Source organism: Mus caroli, chromosome 6, assembly GCF_900094665.2.
Source record: "Mus caroli chromosome 6, CAROLI_EIJ_v1.1, whole genome shotgun sequence".
In the NCBI taxonomy this organism is placed as follows: domain Eukaryota; kingdom Metazoa; phylum Chordata; class Mammalia; order Rodentia; family Muridae; genus Mus; species Mus caroli.
In genome coordinates this window covers 147104075-147120791 of record NC_034575.1, presented here as the reverse complement: position 1 = coordinate 147120791, position 16717 = coordinate 147104075, and the positions used below count along the sequence as shown (strand labels likewise).

The 16717-nt window shown below is 39.0% G+C and overlaps 1 pseudogene; it reads right to left on the bottom strand.

Annotated features, from left to right (window-relative positions):
• Nucleotides 1-2253: 2253 nt before the first annotated feature.
• LOC110297080 lies at nt 2254-3106 on the bottom strand (annotated as a pseudogene).
• Nucleotides 3107-16717: the final 13611 nt, after the last annotated feature.

The following is a 16717-nucleotide window of genomic DNA, read 5'->3' as shown; positions in this document are numbered from 1 at the left end:
ATTCTCAGCCCCTGTAATATAATTTTGATAATGAAAATCAAATCTATTCAATAATAATACAAAGGGACTTGGATATTTCTACCTTGACAGGAAGACTACTGGGAAAGCTGGCCTTGTCAATTCTATTATGGTTTATATGATGATTTAAATAGGAATGACCACATAGGCTCATATATTTGAATGCTTGATCACCAGGGAGTGACAATATTATGAGGTTTAGCCTTGGAGGAGTAGGTATGACCTTGTTGGAAGAAGTGTGATACTAGGGGTGGGCTTTGAGGTTTCAAATACTTAGGCCAGGCCCAGTGTCTCTCATTCTTCTTGCTGCCTGCTGATCTAGATGTGGAACTCTTGGATCCTTTTTCAGCACCCTTTCTTCCTATGCTCCACTATGCTTCCTACTGTGTCAATAGTGGTCTAAACCTTTGGAACTGTAAGCCAGTCCCAAATAAATGTTTTCTTCTAAGAGTTACAGTGGTCATGGTGTCTCTTTACAGCAATAGAAACCCAGGCCTGTTGACTATTGACATTCCTTTATAAAAGAAGGGGATAAGAAGGGTCATTGGACACTTGTCTTAGAATCCAATTACTTTTTCCAACCAGTTCTGTACAGATATGCCTAATCACATGTGGCCTTAGTGTCTTTGGAAGGGGCCATAGTGGGAAGGATACTCCATCTGTACAGCAATGGGGAAGCTATTACCCATTCTGAGTGCAGACCTTCCAATGTGGCTGTAAACCTTCACTCATGCCCTACAAGTAAGCCTAATAAACTTATTGGTTCCACAGAGTGAACACTGATGTAATTGAAGTTTAGTTTAATAGACACTACCTAATCTACCCCCAAGAAGAAAATTCTGGCAACAGAAGTTATATAATGTGTACTCTTTTGGGACTAATTTCTTTTGCTTAGCATAATGTTTTCAAGATTTAGCCATACAGAAGAGGATATGGAGGGGTGAATTTGATCAAAATACCTTGTATACATAAAGAAAACTTCATAAACACATTATGTTGCATGATTATTATATGCTAATAATCAGGTTTTAAGGGATATAAAAATGAAGGCTGAACATGGTGATGAATCCTTATAATCCCTGAACTCAAGAGTCAGAAGTAGGAAAATTGTGAGTTTGAAGTCAACTAGGACTATATAGGCAGACCCTGTCTTACACAGAGACAGAGAAAGAGAAAGGGGAAAGGGAGAGGGAGAGGGACAGGGAGACGGAGAGGGACAGAGAGAGGGAGAGGGAGACAGAGAAGGAAAGGGAGAAATAATAAATAATAAAATAATTACTTTGTTCTTTGTAACCACAAATTGCTGCCTGCCAGTAAGAGAAACTGTCTGAGAACACTATCTTGCCTACTTATTTGCCTGGGTTTTTTTTTTTCATAATCATTCACTAGAAGAAAACTAAGATGTAATCACATTATAATTGTATACTGCTTGAAAGATATTGTTGGGATATATAAGCTATGGAAGAAAGAATTAAGTATAGTGTGGCTGAAACATTGTCTATCCTATCCATCAACTATGTGTGTATGTGTAAAGTTTGTGCAAATGGCAACAAAAATGATCATATTGTGTGGGGAGCGGGTGTGGTGGCAGTCCCAAAGGCACCAGGGACTGCAGCTAAGTTGTATGACTTGCACCTGACTTCCTCATATTAACCACAAACATCGTGAGAGCTGCGCAGGTGTACCAGGTTACTGGCAAAGCCATTTTGGTGGAGATATGCCCCTGCTGCCCTGATTAGCTGAAGCTGCATACCTGGTGAGGTGATGTGGCCTGCTGTGAGTGGATGGGAACTGATAGTATATAAGAGTGAGAGGCCCAGGGCTCGGGGTTGTCTTTCGCCTATACAGTCAATGCGCAGCCCAATAAACGTGTGCAGAAGGATCCTATTGTGGTGTCTTACTTGCTGGCGAGTCAGGCGTCCCACAATATTGCAACCAATATTTAAAATTATCTTTAAAATACCACAAGGACTTAAAACACAGCAAGCAACTATTCAATCTGCAACAATTATGTGAAACACCTAGAGCCACAGTGAGTATTGGTACACAGTATAATACAGATATGTAGCAACCATAAGGATATATGCTAACAACTTTAAGTTTTGCTAGCTAACAGAATACCTTTAACTCATTTTTGGCGTGGTGCCAGAGGCTGTGAGGAGACTGGATGCAAGAAGTTGCTTGTTTGTAGGTTCACAGCATGGAGCACTCAGAATTTTCAGGTAGACTATACACTTAAAATGTATTTATGTATTCTTCCATTGTCTCTTGTAACATATCAGAGTCTTCAATGGCCTTGACTGCTGTTTTCTTAGATGTTTCCTGAATTTCTCCACCTATTATAAACTCATCAAGGATAAAATATGCCTTTTCAAAATTAAAGATAATATCCAGCTCACAGACATTTCCAAAGTATTTATCTGTTGTGTCCAGCCAGCGGCTTACATGTCTGGGTTCTAGTCTGGAAAGGCATCCTGGAATCTGGAAGAGAAGAGAGAGCTAGGTGGACGAGAGAAAGATGAAGCTAAGACAAAATTCTGATCAAAGCTCCATTTTAATGTCAGCGAACACGCTTTATAAAGAAGAGGGGAGGCCCATCCCTAGCCATGCAAAGTTCCTTTGAAGTAGACAGATCAGCCTTCTAGTGGAAACTCTCGAAGATAACAGTTCGGTGGAAAATCTTGGAGAAGAACTGGTTCGGCCTCAGGTAGGTTCGGCCTCAGGCAGGTAGTGGCACATCAAAGGAGAGGGATGAGAAGCAGCACAGCAGGTGGCTCTGCTTAAGTGGCCTTGCTAGGCTGGAAGGAGGTAACATTTATCCAGCAATTCCACATAACGATGAACAATCTCTAGTGTCAAGAGCTCATTGTCTTGATTTTCTATTGCACAGCAAAAATATAAACTAGCACTCCTTTTATAAACAAGTTTCAGCTACTTCCTGTCAATGAAGCTGCTGGTCCTGTGCCCACGAGAGAGGACGGTCTGGATGATGTCCCGGGTGATCTTCTTCCTTGTCAGAGAGTGTGGTGTACCATTTCTGCAGCCACAGATTCCCTTGTCGACTGAAGAGCAAGATGAAACGTATCATGGTGGTCGCAGCTGCCTGGGTCCCGGCAGCGATCTCCCGGGATGCAAGGGCCAGAAGAGACTGTAGCAGCCTGGGCAGCTGACAGGTGAGGCACTAGCCTCAGACCATGGCTACTTTCCACCCAGGTGGTACCTTCTTATTAGATTCTCATTTGGAAGAAGGGGGAAGAGAAGGAAGAACAGGAGGAGAAGGTAGTAAAAGGAATGGGGTACTAGCTAATTCCAACCAACTATTTGATAAACTATCCAAGAAGTCAAAATTCTCATGTTCTAATAACCTCCTGAAGGCCTCACCTTGGAAGGTAAGTTCCAAATGAATTTTGGAGGTAGACAAATCATAAATAAAACTATCTTCATGTTAGTTCCAAAGTGTCTTAATTTTGGTTATTTTTCAGTATTTTGAAGTAGGGAAATGTGATCTAGCAGAGTCTTACAGTTTTCCATGTGCAAGAAGAAGCAAGGCCACTCTTTCTATACCTCAGGGTGGGGGTAAGGTGACATTCGGGTACTAACCTGAAGTACTGGTAATGAGCATTTTATGTTCAGATGAGATCTATCTGATAAATGAAAACTTAGCTCTAGAGCTTCTCCAGGGCCTGGAAACTCTTTCCCCAAGCCCTTTCTCTTTACAATGCAACATCAGGGATCATATTTAAGCTTCTGAAGTCCTCTCTGCAAATTCTGCAGATTGCTATCTTTCTTCCTAATCCATTCCTCCCACAAAGGAGGTCTCTGTTCTTTCACATACAGTCTTGCCCTACAAGCAAATAAAATAAAAACAAAACTTGTTTCTTTTTTTGCTCTTGAAAGCCAGTCAAGTGTAATCAGGACCCAAGTAATAAGCAATTGAACACTGACACTTCTTTTTAACATATTCCAACCCATTCAGAACATACTCCTTTAATCCCAGCACACAGAAGGCAGAGCCAATTGTATCTCTGTAAATTTGAGGCCAGCCTGGTTCCAGACCAGGTAGAGTTACATAGTGAGACCTTGTCTCAGAAAGGAAGAAAAGAAAGGGAGGGGATGAGAAAGAAAAGAAATAACAGATTTTTAAAAATTAAAATGACACTTTCATACCATCAAATACTTAAGTATTATATGTAACAATTGAAGGATCAACCATTTGAAAGCTAAGCATACTGATATACACCTGTAATCCTAGCACTCAAGAAGCTGAGACAGGAAGATCAGTAGGCTAGGCTGAGCTACAAAGCTAGACTACAAAGTGAAACCCAGTCTCAAAAAAAAAAACAGCAACAAAAAAGGAATAGCAACATCTTTTTTAAGAGCTAGTAAGCTAGCTTAGTCTCTGTGTAACCCTGGCTATCCTGGAACTTACTCAGTAGACCAGGCTGTCCTCAAACTCAGAAATCCACCTGCCTCTGCCTCCCAAGAGCTGGGNACCATTTGAAAGCTAAGCATACTGATATACACCTGTAATCCTAGCACTCAAGAAGCTGAGACAGGAAGATCAGTAGGCTAGGCTGAGCTACAAAGAAAAAAAAAAAAAAAAAAAAAAAAAAAAAAACAAAAAACAGCAACAGAAAAGGAATAGCAATAGCTTTTTTTTTTTTTTCTCGAGACAGGGTTTCTCTGTGTAACCCTGGCTATCCTGGAACTTACTCAGTAGACCAGGCTGTCCTCAAACTCAGAAATCCACCTGCCTCTGCCTCCCAAGAGCTGGGATTAAAGGCGTGCGCCACCACTGCCCAGCAGCTATATCTTTCTTGAAGAGCTAGTAAGGATTAAAAGGCAAAATATGTGTAATGACCTCAGACTTATAACTGACTTACTGCTAAGTACTTTGAAATAAATTTTAAAGAATTAAGTCATTGCAGTCATCCTACTTTGTTGGAGTCTGCCCTTGTACAAAATTAACTCCAAGAAGAATTACTGGGTCAAAGAGCATGAATGTGTTGAAAGCTGTGTACTAATTTCCATATCATTTGAAGTGGAAATGAGCTCTAGTTTAAGTAGACCTTTTATCAGGGTCAGTTGCTGTTACTTTTAAAACTCCTTGCTAATCTGATATATGAGGAAGGAGTATTGCCTCATTGTCATTGCTATGTGCATTCTATTGACAGCTCATGAGACTGAGCCTTTTAACCAAAAACATTTCATGTTTTTATGATTAATATTCATTCTCTCCATATATCATAAATTTGTCATTAAGCATTCAAGTGTCCCAGCACTCAAGAAGCTGAGACAGGAAGATCACAAGTTGAAGACTAGGCTAGGCTGAGCTACAAAGCTAGACTACAAAGTGTAACCCAGTCTCAAAAAAACAAACAGCAACAGAAAAGGAATAGCAACATCTTTTTTAAGAGCTAGTAAGCTAGCTTAGTGTCCTCCTTGAATTTATCTAAATAAGATGATGTCCCCTTATTTTTTTCTGTCACAACTCATCTGCTGAGAGGAAATCAAGGAATAGGAGTGTGAGAGGAGTAATTGTCCTAGAGATCATGGCAGGAGCATAAATAACATAAACAGATGGTCAGGTCAATGTGTGGTCTTGCAGCGTGAGTTGCCATGTAATTATATGTGAATGGATGCACTTTCTAAATGTAAAATACACTGAATATAGAACATCTGCTTAATCTACCTCTCCTTTTCTCCTAAGGTACATTAGTTCCAAAAACATTAATCCTTAATTAAAATAAAATTCCTTATATTACAAAGTAATTTTAAGAATATAAACATTTTTTCTGTTGTGGAAACTTTTGCAAAGAGATAATTATGTCTTTTTCCAGCTCTAGTGGGATTCAGTTCCTAAAGAAGAGGTGTTAAATTAGGAGGGAAGGAGGCTGATGTGATCTGAGGATCAATCAGGATAGTTTGTTCAATGAAAAGAAAAGCTACACCCTTTACATGCTGTATTTGCACAATAGTTTAGCCACAGCTGATACCTAAAGCAGACTTAATGATACCAAGACATGTGTGACCTTTTCAGATTGTTTTAAACCTAATTTAGCCCTATTTTCAACATCTAGAATAGAAGAGGTAATCAACTTTATTGCGATATTTTTCTTTGAAGCAAAAGCAATAAGTTCAGCAAGCATATAAGTCCCATTGTTTTCCAACATTCAACATTCAACAACCTCACTGGGTGCCTCTGTTCATTTTCCCCTTTATGCTCTCAGCCTTTATGGTCTGTAGATACTGTTGTAGTTTGTCAAAAGACCCTCATTCACAAAAACCACACAGACTGTCATTGCTGCAAACCACAAAAGAATTTTTTATTGATCCAACATGTTGGGGACTCCCGTCTCAGCACTCGGGCCAGAGGAGAGACCCAGAACAAAGAAAGAACACACTTTTTATACCTTTGTAAGAGACAGATTTGGACAACAGGGTAACTGGCTTATTTTCATTGGTGTAGCAAGTAACATTTTTAGGCATTGGTTGGTTTGCATAGTGACTTCCTCTGGCCTAGTGACTCACTTTGCTTGCCCCCATGGTGGGTTATAGTACATATAGTACATAGCAAAGCAATAGTACATTTTAAACTTATGGGTCAGCTATTAACATCACAGGGAATCCTAGCAAGGTCAGGGTGGTTTGTGTTTTTTTCTCAGAATTCAGTGTGAGGCGGGGATAGGAGAATTGCTAATCTTGTTATGGTTATTTCTCATGAGAACAGCTAATATTATTTTGGCAGCTGCAGGCTTAATTTTTGACCGCTAAAACTATGTTTTTACATTTGTTTAGTCAGCCAGTTTCCTTATCTGGCTCTGCACTTGGCCTGCTAGTACAGTTTGGAAAGTCCTTTTCAAAGGGGGGGAGGTACTGGGTGGTCTTGAATTCACTTTGGATATTACAATACCAGACATTGAGTCCTAAGAAACAAACCCATAAGAGCAATTTTCATTCTCAAAGGGCATGATCCAGTGTTTGTACCATGTAGCATAATAAGCATAGAGCTGTTTCATAATTGCATTCCTATGTGCCTTAGTCTTATAATATGTGCCTTGCCCAAAGGGAAGGTCCTGATATCTTACTCTTCTTTCTTTACACCATACCATTCTAATTCCTTTAATGTATGCTCCTGAATATGGCAGAAGGGGCTCAAGCCAGTCTAACTTCTTAACAGAATCTGCTACTTATGGTATATACCAGATCTTGCCATTCATCCTATACATCCAGTCATGAACTCAGAGAATCAATCATGAGCACTGCTTTATACTTATTAACTGAACTCTTGCCCTCAATTGCCAAGGCCTCAGACACTGGGTCCATTGTTTCTCTCAATTGTATGCTTCCATATTTGGGACCAGGTGTAAGTGCCTAAGAGTTCCTGGAACCATCTTACAGTCAATAAATTTTTAACTTCTCTATTCTTAGTGCAAACTGGAGAGCACAAGGTAGATTCTTGTATAGGAGTAGGCAGAGGTATCATGCAATATGGTTGTTCCATGATGGCAGAGATTTTTTTCAAAGAATTATTTGTTTAGAGAGACTGTCATTGTATACATTCACATCTTCTGTGAAAGCCCATACAAAATTTCCCAAAGGAAAAAGGTGTAAGGAAACTTCCATAACATATAATGATAGAAAATAGTGATTTGAGATGGAGATATACTGGAACTTTGTCAAGCAGCAATGGTCACCATGCAGCCTACACCATTTTCAACCATGGAAACCAGACAGATGCCATGACTCCACAACAAGCTTGTACTGATTATTTATAGTAAACCAAGTCAAAATAATCAGTTTTTCCTAAGGTTATTTTTAAAATGCGTTCTTTCAATGCTGATAACAGGAAAGTCAAATGTGCTGCCACTGTGTGGCTAACTCAACTATTAACTTTTATTTTTGATACTTCAGCTTTTGTTCTTTTTAAGAAAATTTTAGTAATTATAAAACACATGCCATAATAGTTCTTAAATTTTCCTTCTAATTTCTTCTCATAATACAGCAATCTATTTTTGTGAAAAAGCAGTCCTCAAAGGCACTCTTTGCCAGACCATATGCTATACATAGAATTTCATAAACTTCATATTGGATTATTTAATGTGAAACTAGAATCCTTGAGTAACTGAAAAGAATCTTGTTATAAGTTCCTGGTGTTTCATTTAATGAACAGATTTAAAGGTTTCATTCACTTGCTTATCATCAACTCTTCTTTTCTTTTCTTTTTTTAAAACTATATACACTTTTTAAATATGAAATCTTGCTGGTCCTGAGCTTGAAATCCTCTATCCAGACATGGCCCAACTATTTTTGTTGTTGCTTTAGATAGAATGGCTTGAATAGTACTCTGTCTAGACACTGTTCTAAATGTTTTAAATATGCTAATTAATTTAAACCTTCCAACATTCCCAGAAGATGGAGTAATGATGATGATGATGATAATAACAATAATAGTAATAACAATAATAATAATGATAACAACAACATAATGTTTCATCCTACAGATAAGAAAATAACGGCAAAGAGAGGTTAGGTTCTTGCCCAAGGCCTCACAGTTGAGCAACTGAATTTATGCTAATCATTTATTAATCTAATCTTTTTTCCTATACCAAATATTCCTCTATTGCTTCAATTTTTTCCGCCCAATGAGAATCTACAAATTACAAGTCACATTCTCTAATCGAATGTTGTTGTGGACAAAACAGTACCTCATGTAACTTTGATAAAATAACTTAACCTCACTGGGTTTCAGTTTTGACTTATATCTGATAAGAATAATAGTAATGACCTATCAAAGCTTACAAGGTAGTCATAAAAATCAAGAAAGAAAGTCAGGCTGCAAAGTCTTTGTAGTGCAAACTTAAATATATTTGTACTTGAATAGATTAACAGGAAGTTTTCCCAAAAGAAGACAGGTTGAGCCAAGTATCAAGGAGGAATGTGTTCTAACATAACCAGAGACTACATTTAGTGAGAATTTAGTGACAAATGTTCTAGTCTCTGTGCTGAGTGGTATATTTATTATCTCATTTAATGTTTATTATAAACCCACAGATTCATTCAAGTGGGCCCTCCCCTCCTGCTGATAGAAAAGTTTATTAGCATGAGTCAAAATTAGGTTAGCTGTGTTCTAATAGGAATGCAGAAACTACTTTTGCTGAAAAGCACTTACTGCTCACTAGGGCCCTCTGGGGCAAGTGGACCATGCCACCAGACAGAAGAACTGGTAAGGTTGAGTGAACCTTACCCCATGAAATTCAAAATTGAGAACAGTAGGAGTAGGGGCAGCTTCCTGCCTAACTCTACTTGCTCTGGAACACATAGCCATAACAATCAGTCATTATAGGAGCCCAAGACATACCCAGAGGAGGACAATAAAGACAGAGCCAGAACAATTTCCTTGATCAGAGGCCACACTTCAAGAATGCATAATCTGCCAGACAGTAGTAGCGCTTGTTTTTAATCCCAGCACTTGAAAGGCAGAGGCAGGTGGATTTCTGAGTACAAGGCCAGCCTGGTCTACACAGTGAGTTCCAGGACAGCCAGGGCTATACAAAGAAACTCTGCCTTGAAAAAAAAAAAAAAAAAAAAAAAAAAAAAAGTATAATCTAGGAATACTCAGGCACAAATTCTTTTACAACCCACTTTTAATAAGGGTTTAATCTCTCCCAGCAGAGGTAGTGGGAGAGAAAAGTTACTAAGATATGGGGGAAGTGGACCTGTTCAGTAATAGTTCTTTGGGGCAAGCTCAATCTTCTTTGGCAGTTCAGTCCCATAGCAAACACCAAATATGACTCCGCAGCTGCAGACCAGTCCTCTAGGCAAGCAGATACCAGGCACAAACCAGCAGCTACAGTCTAGTCCTTTCAGCAAGCAGACACCAGGCAGTTGTAGTTCAATCCTAAAGAAACTGCCAGGCTTGCCAACTGGTCTGAGGCAAGGCCCTCAGAATTAGCAAGCTGCCACAGGAAACGAAAGAGCAGTTCTTAGACAAGTTTCTCTCAATGGTGGCACTATCATAAGTTGAGCTCAACAACACTATGTAAGGCAAACCTATACATTTGTGTCTTTAGCAAAGAATAGGAGGCAAAGCAAACCAATGCTGAGGGTTCATCTCCCACTGTCTGTGGGGTCATATTTATGTTCCTTCATCACAGGTCCTTCCACATGTTTGCAATATCAAAATATCCTTTCACCTGTGTCTGCTTCAGGAAAATATGCTTTCACATATTTGCTTTAGCAAGACATCTTTTCACCTGTGTGTCCCAGCAAAACATCATTTGATATAACTAACTTTCCAAAGAACTAGAAGTTTCCACTTCACTCACCAGGCAAGTTAAATTGGACTATTCTCACTGCACTGGGAGACTTAGAAAGTTTTTCTTAACCATTGTGTGTGTGTGTGTGTGTGTGTGTGTGTGTGTGTGTGTGTCTTTTGATACAGGGTACAGGGTTTCTCTGTATAACCCTGGCAGTCCTGGAACTCACTCTGTAGACCAGGCTGGCCTCGAACTCAGAAATCTGCCTATCTCTGCCTCCCAATGGTTAAAGGCATGCACCACCACTGCCCAGCTTTTCTTAACTGTTTTACAAAATTATTCTGGTTTGTTCAGGCTACAGAACAAAATGAAAGACCTCAATAAAAAGGCTAGAAACATATACTGCCTCCCCCCCAAAATACCCCTGACTTACATAACAAACTAAGTGTCTTAGACAGGGTTTCTATTCCTACACAAACATCATGACCAAGAAGCAAGTTGGGGAGGAAAGGGTTTATTCAGCTTACACTTTCCACATTGATGTTCATCACCAAGGAAGTCAGGACTGGAACTCAAGCAGNTCAGNAAGCANGAGCTGATGCAGANGCNATGGAGGGATGTTCNTTACTGGCTTGCTTCCCCTGGCTTGCTCNGCCTGCTCTCTTATANAACCCAAGACTACCAGCCCAGAGATTGTCCCACCCACAAGGGGCCTTTCCCCCTTGATCACTAATTGAGAAAATGCCTTACAGTTGGATCACATGGAGGCATTTCCTCAACTGAAGCTCCTTTCTCTGTGATAACTCCAGCTGTGTCAAGTTGACACAACTAGCCAATACACTAAGTGAAAGGTTTCAGATTTGGATTCAAGAGGAACATGATGGGGATTGTCCTTTGGGGTAAGAGATTCACTAAAAGAGTTAATAATACCATGGGCATATAAACAGACAGCAACATGTCAGGGGCTCTGAAGAGGGAGGGCTCAAGACAATCCATAAGGCAGAGTGGAGACCCTTTATTGTAAGTCTTGGTGGAAGGGTAAGGTTTTAGGCCACATGGTTGGTGTATAGTCCACAACATAGGCCTACAACCAAGCTGACCTTTATTCTTTGGTAGCAAGAGGAATCATTGAGAAAAGGAATGTATGCACCAGGTACCCAGAGAGGCCATAGTAGAGAATTAGATCCTATAGAACTGGAGTTACAGATGGTTGTGATTTATCATCATATATTGGTGCTTGAAACCAAACCCCAGTCCTTTGTAAGAGCTGCAATTACTATTAACTGCTGAACCATCTGTCCAATTCCACTGATATATTCTTATCCTTCCAAATCACACTCTTGAAGCAAATACTTCAACTGAAAACTAGAATGAAAGTGAAGCAATCACTTCAGAAATCAGGGTTAGTAGTGAGGGCATGAGGGGTGAGCTTAGCAACCCTGAACGGATAGAATGAGGCTGAGCACACAGGACTGTGAAGATAATAGTTGATAAGATGATGATAGGGTACCAATAAAGATATAACTTTAAAAAAGATATCACAATGTTCAGGTTGGATGTGTGTGGATGTTAGTATACACGTGTGCATACACATGAGTACGGATGTGGAGGACAAGACTGACATCAAGAGTTTTCTCTACATAGCCCTTCACTTTTATTTTTTGTTTTACTGAACGTCTTTGATTCATCTAGACTGGCTGGCCAGTGAGCTTCATGGATCTACCTGACTATAGCCCAACAGTTACAGGAACACACTGCCATATCCAGCTTTTACATAGACTGTAGGAATCCAAACTCATATACTCTTGTGCATTCACAGCAGGCAATTTACTGATTGGACCATCTTCCCAACCCCAACTAATTTTTGAAAGCACTTTTCCACTTCAGGATCAAAAATTCTTTTCCTCATCACTAAGTCAAAAATGAAGAAATTCCAGCCTCCTTTGAATTTTTACAAGAATGTGACAAAATTCAGAGGGAATATGTTAGAGTGGCTCTACATATGGCTGAGGTAAGGCTGATGCTTTCTTCATCTGTCTGACTACATGAAAAGCATTCTCTTTCTCAGGAACTACTTGTTACACCCTTCAAATACGGCTGAGAACAATGGCAGAAGAGCACTCAGGGTCCTTTCCTTCTGCAAAGACAAAGGTCCATACTAAGAAGGATTGCTAATGAGAACAAAGGAAGCTGGTGGGAGAAATTTGAGTCACAAAGGTCAAACAAGTTTCGCTTACTTTGGACTTTTCCTTAAAGAAAAAGCTATAATTTTTCCATATATAAACTCAGCTTATGGGTTGGCAAGATGGCTGGGCAGTTAAGAGCACTGACTGCTCTTCTGAAGGTCCTGAGTTCAAATTCCAGCAACCACATGGTGGCTCACAACCATCTGTAATAAGATCTGACGCCATCTTCTGGTGTGTCTGAAGACAGCTACAGCGTACTTACATTGGGCTGGAACAAGTGAGGCCGGAGTGAGCAGAGAACCTGAGTTCCATTCCCAGCAACCACATGATGGCTCACAACTATCTATACAGCTACAGTGTATCATATACATAAAATAAATAAAATAAATATTTAAAAAATAAATAAATAAACTCAGCCTATGACAAGGGATGTTGAGTGAGAAATTTTGGTAATCTACCAAACAATATCTACAGCTATACTTTGTAATATTGAGTTCTTACTAGTCTTTATGGCAGCACATCATGGCAGCAGTATAGAGTGGAATAGAAACACCTACCTCATGACCAATAAAGAGAAGAAAGAAAATGAAAGGACAGGAGATCTACTATTCCCTAACTCTAACATGGACACTCTAACAATGAGCCAGTACTTATCTCTAATGCCCATTTCTTAAAGCTTCTAACCCCACATGTATCCTAAGATCCTATTTTAGGGGCTGGAGAGATGGCTCTTCAGTTAAAAGCACCAGCTGCTTTTACAGAGGACATAAATTCCATTCCTAGCACCCACATGGCAACGCATAACTATTTGTAACTCCAGTTCCAGGGAATGTACCACCCTCTTTTAGCCTCTGCAGGTAGTGTGTGTTCATGGTACATAGACATATGTGCTGGCAAAAAACCCATACACACAGAAATAAATAACTAAATATAAACAAACAAAATTACAGAGTTGATATAGGATAGAAAAAAATGAAGAGAAATGTATCAAAATTTAAACTCAGAGCCTTTTACTGTACAAGACCAGATAGTAAGTTTTGAAAAACACATTATCATTTCACAAATATTTGATTCAGATACTGCAAATATTCAGATATTTGTTCTATTGAATCATGGTCTTGTTATCTGGTTCAGGCTTACCTAGAACTTGTGATTGCCTGCTTTAACTTTCCAATTACCAGAACACTACTTAAACAAATAGAGCAGCAGTTTAGAAAAAAAAAAAAAGCCAAAAACCTGATGTATGGACACAGAAATTTGAATCTTACAGTTTCATATGATATAAAATACAAGTATTTTGTTTGTTTGTTTTGATTTTGTTTGTTGTTGTTTTGGTTTGGCTTTGGTTTTGGTTTGGAGTTTGTTTGTTTTTTTGTTTTTTGTTTTCCAAAACAGGGTTTCTCTATGTAACCCCGAATGTCCTGGAACTCATTCTGTAGACCAGGATGGCCTCAAACTAAGCTGTGTGCCACCATGCCAGGCAAAATATTAGTCTTCTTTTGGTTTTTATTTAAACCATTGAAAAATGTAAAAACTTTAAAAGTATAAAGACTTTTGATTCATTTGCTGTATTGAAACAGACATCAGGCCAGAATTGATCAATTTATAAGAGTTTGTTGACCCTTGTTCTAAATTAACTCCAACTATAGCTATTGTTTGAGAAAACATTCTTATTATTCAGTCTTCTCTGACTTTACTTCTCAGTAACCTATCTTTTTTTTTTATCTTGTTGTATTTCCTTCTTTGGCTTGTGTTTTATTTTGTTTTGTTTTTAAAGATAAGGGCTTATGCTGTAGCCTTGAATTTGTAATTGTCCTGCCTCTACCTCCTGAGAGCTGGGATTATAGGAGTGTACCAATTCCTACATATTAACCATTATCAAATAAGAACTCTTAGGGACTGATTCAGTGGCACAGCACTTGTCTAGCATCCCCAGTACCACAAATAGATAAATACAACCTTCCATGCTGCTGTGAAGACTTACAAAAATAGGAAAAAAAAATAGGTTGATGAATTTTTTCATAGCACATGGAAATTATAGGTTAATTAACTTATTCTGGCAATAGGATATAAGAAAATAGTTATAGAAGTAAAATTTAGTGACTGTTGGCATGGTATCACACACCTGTAAATTGTGGTAATTGGAAAGTTAAAGCAGGCAATCGCAGGTTCTAGGTAAGCCTGATCCAGATAACAAGACTGTGTCTCAGTAGAACAAAATAAGAGGTTAAGGATGTTGTTAAGTGGTAGACCATTTTCCTAGCAGCTCTAGTTTTTATCTCCAGCAATGGAAAACAAACAAACAAGAAAGATTCTGTGTCAATGATGGCATAAAATCCTTATGAGACATTTACCTAGCAGATATTCTGAAAGTAATGAGATCTGCAGTAAAAACAAAAATCTTTAATAAAATAAACCAAATTGGTCAACAAATAACAAAATCCATGTTAATTTATGACAAATGCCTAAAAGTAATAGACTCATAATTTTATTTTTTTATTGCTATTATTTTATTTATTTATTTATTGGGTTTTTTGAGACAGGGTTTCTCTGTATAGCCCTGGCTGTCCTGGAACTCACTTTGTAGACCAGGCTGGCCTCGAACTCAGAAATCTGCCTACCTCTGCCTCCCGAGTGCTGGGATTAAAGGCATGTGTCACCACTTACAAGTAGGTGTGAGTGAAGTGCCCACAGAGTCCAGAAGAGGGCATGAGATTCCTTTGGAGTCAGAGTTGCAAGTGGTTGTAACAGGAGTCCTGGGAACTGAACTCACCTCTCTCTTCTCTCTGTTAAGAGCAGCAAATGCTGAGTCCATCCCTCCAGCCTTGTGCTGTTAGAAGAGTTACCTAGTAACAAACACTAGATCTTTAGTTGATATGATTTCTTTATTGTTGAAAGCAAACTTTAAATCTAATATCTGTGCTAAAATCATTACTAATACTCCTTCTTTCTTTAAATTTTTCCCTTAATTTGTCATATTCTGGTGAATGTTTTAAGAAGATAATTTTTTGGTTTTATAAAATTACAGTGATAAGAAAAGCAAGAGGTGGAGGGACTAGAGAGATGGCTCATTAATTAAAGCCCTGACCACTCTACCAGAGGACCTGAGTTCAGTTCCCTGAACCCCACTGAAGCTCACAAGTATCTGTAACTCCAGTCCTAGAAGGTCCAGTGCCTTCTTCTGGTCACCACAGGCACCAGGCACCAGGCATACAAGTAATAATGTAATAATGTAATGTTCATACAAGCAAAATACCAATACACAAAAATGAGTTTGTTTGTTTGTTTGTTTTGAAAACGAAAGAAAGGCATGGGACTGGAAAGATGGTTCAGTGAGCAAGAGCTCTTACTGTGTAAGCATAAAGACCTGTGTTGGAATCTCTAGCATTCTCCTGAAAAACTGGTGGTGTCAGTGTACCCCTGTAACCTCATCACTGTGACAGGTAGACACAGGAGGGTTACAGAGGCTCCATGGCTAAGGTGTCAGCCATGCTTCAGATTCAGTAAGAGACACTGCCTCAAAAAAGCACAGTGGAGAGTGATAGAGCAGGACACCCAGCATTCTCCTCTGCTCTATGCAAACCTTGCACACACTTGTCAGCATATACCAGGAACATATACAGCATCCTCTTCTCCCGCCCTCTACCCTTCCCTCCAATAAAAAGTACGTTTCGGGCTGGTGAGATGGCTCAGTGGGTAAGAGCACCCGACTGCTCTTCCGGAGGTCCAGAGTTCAAATCCCAGCAACCACATGGTGGCTCACAACCATCCGCAACGAGATCTGGCACCCTCTTCTGGAGTGTCTGAAGACAGCTACAGTGTACTTACATATAATAAATAGATCTTTAAAAAAAAAGTACGTTTCAGGGGTTGGAGAGATGGCTCAGCAGTTAAGAGCACTGACTGATCGTCCAGAGGTCCTGCAACCAATTCCCAGCAACCACATGGTGGCTCATAATCATCTGTAATAGGACCTGTAATCTCTTCTGTTGATCTGAACACAGACACAGTGTACTCAAATAACATAAATACATATTTTTTTAAAGTAAGTTTCAGTATTCTGTATAGTCCAGATAATGAAATAATCTACAATGGTTATGCTTTTCATTTCAAATGAGTGAGTATATAATAAATATATAGCAATCAAAATAAAAGAACAAATAACAATATAAATAAATAGGATAGAGAGAATCAACAGAAGAAAAAAAAAAACATAATGAAGTCAAGATTATACAACATCCATCAGAGACAAAT